Raw genomic sequence first — 7,126 nt, 5'->3', positions numbered from 1 at the left:
GTCTTAATGATTAGGAACCATATCTCAATTGATCCTCTAAGTAAGTCTTAGTACATTTGCATGTCTAAGAAGAGGAATCGAGAATTGTGGAAATGGTTAAAATCAAGAAGTCAATCATACTTTGTTCCAACATCAAGTCTTAGAGTTATACTCCAAGATTGTGAATTGAGTGACAAGTCTCAAGAAGGTTTATAACACTCATCAAATGTGGAATTTGGAAAAGTTTTCTTATTCTTGCACATTTAAAATTTGTAAGTTGTGATGTCTTGGATAAGACAAAGACCAACTAGGACAAATTTTGTGAAGTGTTTTGTCTTGATAAGAACCACACTAACTCTTGAATATTTGTTTTGTCGAGGAAAGTTTCCTGACAAGAGAATCGTATATGTCAAGAGGTCAGTGGGAGTTTTTAATGATCTTGAAAAAGGTTTCAAGAACTAATCAAGAATAAACCTTATCGATCATCACTAGCACACGACTTGAGGTTTATAGCCTATCGTGGATGACATACTCCTTTTCTATGCCATTCCAATTGAATTAATTATGCAAATGAGTTCTATGAGTTCTCATGTGAATGCATAAAGACATAGCACCTTGATCAATGGAAAGTACATTGATAAGTAAGGATGAGTTGATAAACCACTTGGAAGACATGGTGGGCACTCGTGTTACCATGAGGCAAGAAATCGAGATTGAGAAAGTTTAGTCCATATGAGTTTGGATTTGTCACAAACTTTGGTTTTGACAAATTCACATGGATAGGAACTTATACACCACAAAATCTAAGTGTCATAAGATTACCTCCTTCATGAAAATGACTGTGAGGAAATGCTTTCACTAAGAGAGATTTTAAAAAGATAGCAATTGTGGAAATTGTATTCTCAAATTTGATTATGGTTACGGCATCCCTTTCCATAGTTCGAATTATGAGATTTGACAATTAGTCTGAACATTTGGGACTTAGTGACATAAGTTCTGAATTTGTCTAGACACACATATGAGCTTTCTAAGGCAAAGGTGTATGATTTTAAGAAGCTTTGATAAAGGCTTATCAAAGCATTAGGTATTAGAAATATGAACTTAAGGAATTCAATAAGCATTGTTCTCTGGAAGTTTAATTGTTTTCTGAATACATGTCAAAGCTAGTGGGAGCATAAGTGTTATGCTGGTAAGAAAATAATCATCATGTTAGTGGGAGCATGATTATTATGGTAAAGTATTGCGAGTTAGCAATATTAATTATAGAAAACAAAGATTCACTTTGCAAAGTTGTAATGTTTGAAAAGTTGTTTTGCTATAATTAAGGGAGAGAATATTATACTTCATTTCAAAATTCTAAAGCTTAGATTGAGAAATGTTAATAAATTTAGTCAAGGATATATAGTGCATTCTCAAATTCGATTATGATCACGGCATCCCTCTTCATAGATCGAAATGTGGGAACAGGACACATAAAATATTATGGCAGAAGGACGATAAAGTATCACTTCTTTATGTGAGACATTATGCATCATGCTTCGGGTATAGGATCGATTGCGTATGCTGTAATATTTTACCATTCTAAAATTTTCCAAATGCCTAGAGCATTAAGAGGGAAAAAGGAAATAGAATCGGTTTTGACTAAAAATAATTAAACAACTATCAAAGGAAAATTTGAGGTTCACTGAGGATTTGTCGCTTGTGAGTAGTTAGAAGTATAGTACTGAATGGGCTATATTGACATTATTATGAATAGATAAGATTCTATTAAGAATAAGCTGTCATATGGCAAATATGGAAATGTCTCCATATTGGGAGTTGGATGTTGAGAGTCTGTGTCTAGATTAGAAACTTTTATGCAAGAAGGATGTTCAAAGGAATGTACTTTGAATGTGAGACTTCACGTCTATGGAATTATCTTGTAACAATTTCCGATAGAGTACTTTGTAATTTCATTGGCCAAGTCTTGGTGACTTTTGTGCTATGACTTTGCGAAAGGATCGTTGCATAAAATGTTAGAATCTAGCATATTCTAGTAGTTGCAAGAACCTTGTGTTCTAACACTAATAATAGGGATTGGGAATTGTGAAATGAGCATCATTGGAAAGGTTTTTCAATTGATTTATTTCACAAAGTATGGACCATAGGAAACCAAAGTGTGCATGCTTGGAGCATGGGACAATTGTGGTTATAATTCAAGTAATAAGTTAATTTTCTAAAACTATAAGCAATGAATAATGAGTAATTAATATGGTGTTTAAATAAAAGTGTTTTTATTTACGCTCAAAAGCTTTGGGGCCATATAGGATTAATATTATTATTGCGTTTCACTTTGCATGTTTTGACTTCCCGAATAATAAGATTATTCAAACTCCACAGTCGCTCGTACTTTTGGAAGTAAGTAGTGAATCAAGACTGTCATGAACTGGATTGTAGATTGTCTAAGGATAGACATGGCAATAGATTTGCTGCAACGTTCATGAGTACTCAGAAATTGAGATTTGAGTATTGGATAAACCCACGCTCAGAGTATTACTTCATGGAATTCATCACGAGTAATACTGAGACGATAATATCTATGATCTTGAAATAGAGATATATGAGTTGTAATTTGCAAGTCAGCTATACATTGGTGATATGAAAACGCATAAGTAACTTGGTGTTATAAAACATATTGTCATGTATGGTTTGATGAGTAAAAGATACAAGAATATGAGTCAATGTTTATTCGTTCCTTTTGCCCTAACGGGAAAATCGATATTTGTGGGCCCCTCGATGATTTGGTGTTGACTTATGCGCTGGGCCCAGCCAGGACTGAATTGATGTGTTCGATTAGAAGTCCTATATCATCACAAATCAGAAATTGGGAAACATAGATTCTGGACAAAGAGATTGATTGTATTCCATGTCTTATGTCTGGGGATATCCTGCAGAACGAAGGATTATATGATCACTTATCTTAGGACTCGTAACTGACTGGGTCAGAGTTCGGCAGCAACTTTTTGGAAGCTACAATTTGCTGGTCAAATTTAGAAGGCATACTAGCAATTATAGTTACAGACTTATCCAAGTGGGAGACTGTTGGATTAGGTGTCTAAGCCTATAACTATAATTGGTGTGTACTTGAATTGATAGGAGCACAGTCCTTTTGGGTTGCCCTCAAACCTAGCAACCGGACAAGGAAATTATGAAAGGAGAGATATTAATTTATTATAAGATTAATAAATTAATATAAATGAATTTATTAATATGTTAAAAGATTAATATATTAATAAGAAATCATTTTGTTTAATTAATTGTTAGCCAGAAATTAATCAGAATTAATTTTGGGGTTAAAAGAATTAATTATAAAGTGCAGAGACTAGTTTGCAATTATCTAATAGTTGAGTGGAAGGCTCCAGAACCTCCTTGGAAGGAGGTGGACGAAATCTATAGGGGAAACCCTAAGGATTTCGTCCAAGGGGGCTTGGATAAGGCCTTTGGCTTTGCTTAGGCCCTAAGCAAGGAGCATTAGGGTTTTTCCTAAACCCTAGATCCCTCAACTATATAAGGAGCCTCCTGGTTCACATTTTGGTCACTCTTTCTTTGGAAGAAACCCTTAGGGCCGAAAATTGCATACTCCCTCTCTCTCCTTCTACTTTCCTTCTTGCTAGTTTGGGTGTGATTCCATTAGAGCCATTACACTTGTGGTGCTAAGCTTCCAAGAAGATCAAGATCAAGATCAAGGGAATTATCAATTGTTTACTATAACAATTGAAAGTTATGTAATTACTAAACCCTAGTTTGTTAATTTTGATATTAGCCTCTCTCCTCTAGGGTTCTTGTTTTGCAATTCAAAGTTGTATGTTCAATAGATAAAACATAGATCCAAAGTAGGTTGCATGTAAACTTAGGAATTGTTTTTCTAGTTTATTTGTTTTACCTAAAATCCATCAGTACATTTGGACAAAAGGAAATAATCTCAAGCAACTCTATCCTCGCAGAGAGAAACTGAACTAGCATACAATGCTAAACTCGTACTATAAGACATAACCTAAACAGGCTATCTTACTGCTGTCTACTCAATTCTAGCATGAAATTTTCATACACTGAAGCACATCAAGCAGGCACATATGGCATCACTCCTAGATCCTTAGTCCTATCTAGCATGTTGTTCTACTAAAACTGATAAACATAACATAAGCTTGTATGGGTACTTTGGGGAATACTTACTTAATCTCGGCCGGTCGCGCACATCACACACTTTGTTCCTTCTTAAAACTCTTTACTTAGCCTTTTAGAAAACATTTTCTTCTTTAAAATCTTTTAATCCCTCGATTTGAGTTCAGACGCCCCCGAAGGTGTGTCCGAATCCCTCAAAACAGGGCTCTGATACCAACTTGTAACGTCCCAAACATACGGGCCAAAATTTTCATTTTTAAAACATATTCGTAGCGAACCTTACAAATAAAACGTTCACTGATCATATCTTTTCATAAAATTTATCGCATGTCTTGAAAAGCATTTCATAAAAACATAATAAAGTCAGAGTACAAATTCCCAGGAGGGTCTCATAATGCGGAAATACAAGGCGTGTGTGTGATGGGCCGCTACCGCGCCAGCTCATTCCCCTTCGAAGGAGAGGTACCTGAAACCAAAACTGAAAATTGTAAGCACGAAGCTTAGTGAGTTCCCCCAACATACCTCATACCATACAGTCACATATCATACATACTGCCAGACAATTCTGGGGTGCCCGACCTACCCGGTACGGCCATTCTGGGGTGCCGACCTACCCGTGTCAAGCCGTTCTGGGGTGCTGACTACCCATGTCAAGCCATTCTGAGGTGCTGACTACCCATCGGTCCTGACAACCGATCCTCGGGGACTATTTCACCCCTACTGCTACTGTCACATATATCATAACATAACATATTATCAAACATATCTGGGGTGTCCGATCTACCCTTCGGTCCTAACGACCGAACTTGGGGACTATTCCCCTCCTACTACCATTATCACATATAACATATCATGCCAGCATATAAACATATCATCCCATACTGTCAGACATATCTGGGATGTCTAACCTACCCTTCGGTCCTAACAACCGAACTCTACTACTATCACATGTACGTATCATGCCAGCATATAACATATCAGGTAGTAGCAAACCTATATGATATCACAAAGACAATCATCTAACATACAACTCCTACTGGTGGGCCGGCATTGTGGCCGTAGACCCACCGCTACAGGAAGGCAACTTACCTTGAAGTAGCTGCTGATCTGTGTGGGAACTGACTGTCTTCTGCTGCTGCTGCTGCCCCGGCAATCCTCCGGCTATAATTCCCACAAAACACTCAGTCAAAAACTGCTAATCGACCTCAGGGTAAAATGACCATTTACCCCTAACCAAACCAAGAGTCAAAGTCAAAGCCAAAGTCAAAGTCAACTTCCAGTTGACCCGACTCGCCGAGTTGGCCTGCCAACTCGCCTAGTCCCTATCTCTTTGTCTGGCTATAGTCCCGTATCTACTCGTCGAGTTAGGCATTAACTCGACGAGTTCTCCTTCTAAACTAAAGGCCAATAGTCCTTCATCCTACTCGCCGAGTTGTATGAACAACTCGCCGAGTTCATCTTCATCCAAAGAACACTCTATGCAGAGACTCGCCGAGCTGTATGAACAACTCGCCGAGTCTGTTCTTGAGGCAAGAAGATTGCCTTGAACTCGCCGAGTCATGGCATTGACTCGCCAAGTTACTTCATGAGTGAGTCTGGCTTCCGACCAACTGAGTCACACCCCATGACTCACTACTCCAACCCGTAACACGAAAAAAGGGAAAAACTCAGGGACTCGTGACTCGACTCGCCGAGTCAGATGAACGACTTGCCGAGTCTGCCACATGCAAATACTATACATGCGATTCTGCTTGAATCCAGCTCATGCCATTCATAGATCTGGGTTTCTAGGGCCTGATTAACACGTAAAGTTTCCAACTTTACGTGTAAATAAACACCCATGAGGGTTTTTAGGGCTCAAAATGCACCAAAAGAGTAGATCTAGGGCTTTTATGCAATATGGCTCAATAAAGGCAGTAGATCCTAGCTCCTGGGGCTCAATCATGCCTAGATCTAGAGGCTAAACAACTTATTACGAAACCTAAAACACAAACAAGCTTGGGGAAAGGCTCAAGAAGGACTTTCATGGAGCTATAAGGGACAATAAGCATGAAAACAGAGGGAAACTGAGTTATACCTCAAGGAAATCACTGAGATAACACAAGGATGCCTGGCCTCCTTCTTCTCTTCTTGATCTACTCTTCTTCCCTCTCCAAATCTTCAAGAAAACACACCAAAATGCTTCAATCTCACAAGGAACAAGGCTTGAACGAAGTAGAGAGCTCTGAGGGTGAAGGGGGCGAGCTTGGGGGCGGATAAGAGGGTTTAAATAGGGTGCAAACCCTTGAAATTTAGGGTTTCATCAGACAGCTGGGACTCGCCGAGTCCAGAATGTGGACTCGCCGAGTTGCCAACTTAAACGTGCTCCCAAACTCGTCTCCACTCGGCGAGTCGGGCCTACAACTCGCCGAGTTCAAGGCTAAAAATGTAAATACTTAGATAAATTTTATGTTCCAGGAACCAGGTGCTACAAAACATCACAACTTTGTTTTCAGAATATTGATTATCAGAGTTTTTCCTAGAAACATAAACACAATAGGAGGAGCTGTACGATCATGCCTTGGTCTTGCCTCGATCCCATGATGTACCTGAAACAATAAACTGAAACTGTAAGCCCGAAAGCTTAGTGAGTTGCCCCCTAAATACCGATACACATACACTCCACGTAGCAATATCAACATTAACATATCATATCAATCAAAACAGAACAACATGCATTGGGTCCACAACTTTTCAAGCTGGACCACCCCCTGGGCCCTCAGTAATAATCTGAAATGCCTACCGGGCCCTCAACTCATATCTGGAATGCCATCGAGCCCTCAGTACGAGTCAGGAATGCCTACCGGGCCCTCAGCTAGTATCTAGAATGCTCACGAGTCCTCAGTATGAGTCTGGAATGCCTACCGGGCCCTCAGCTCATATCTGGAATACTGTAGGGTTTGTTGGCTACCTCACGGAGTAGTACAACCTCAACCCATCCCGCATA

The sequence above is a fragment of the Lactuca serriola genome, chromosome 5 (genome assembly GCF_051521515.1).
Source record: "Lactuca serriola cultivar US96UC23 chromosome 5, Lser_US96UC23_V15, whole genome shotgun sequence".
Lineage (NCBI taxonomy): Eukaryota > Viridiplantae > Streptophyta > Magnoliopsida > Asterales > Asteraceae > Lactuca > Lactuca serriola.
Note: the sequence above shows the minus strand (reverse complement) of the source record.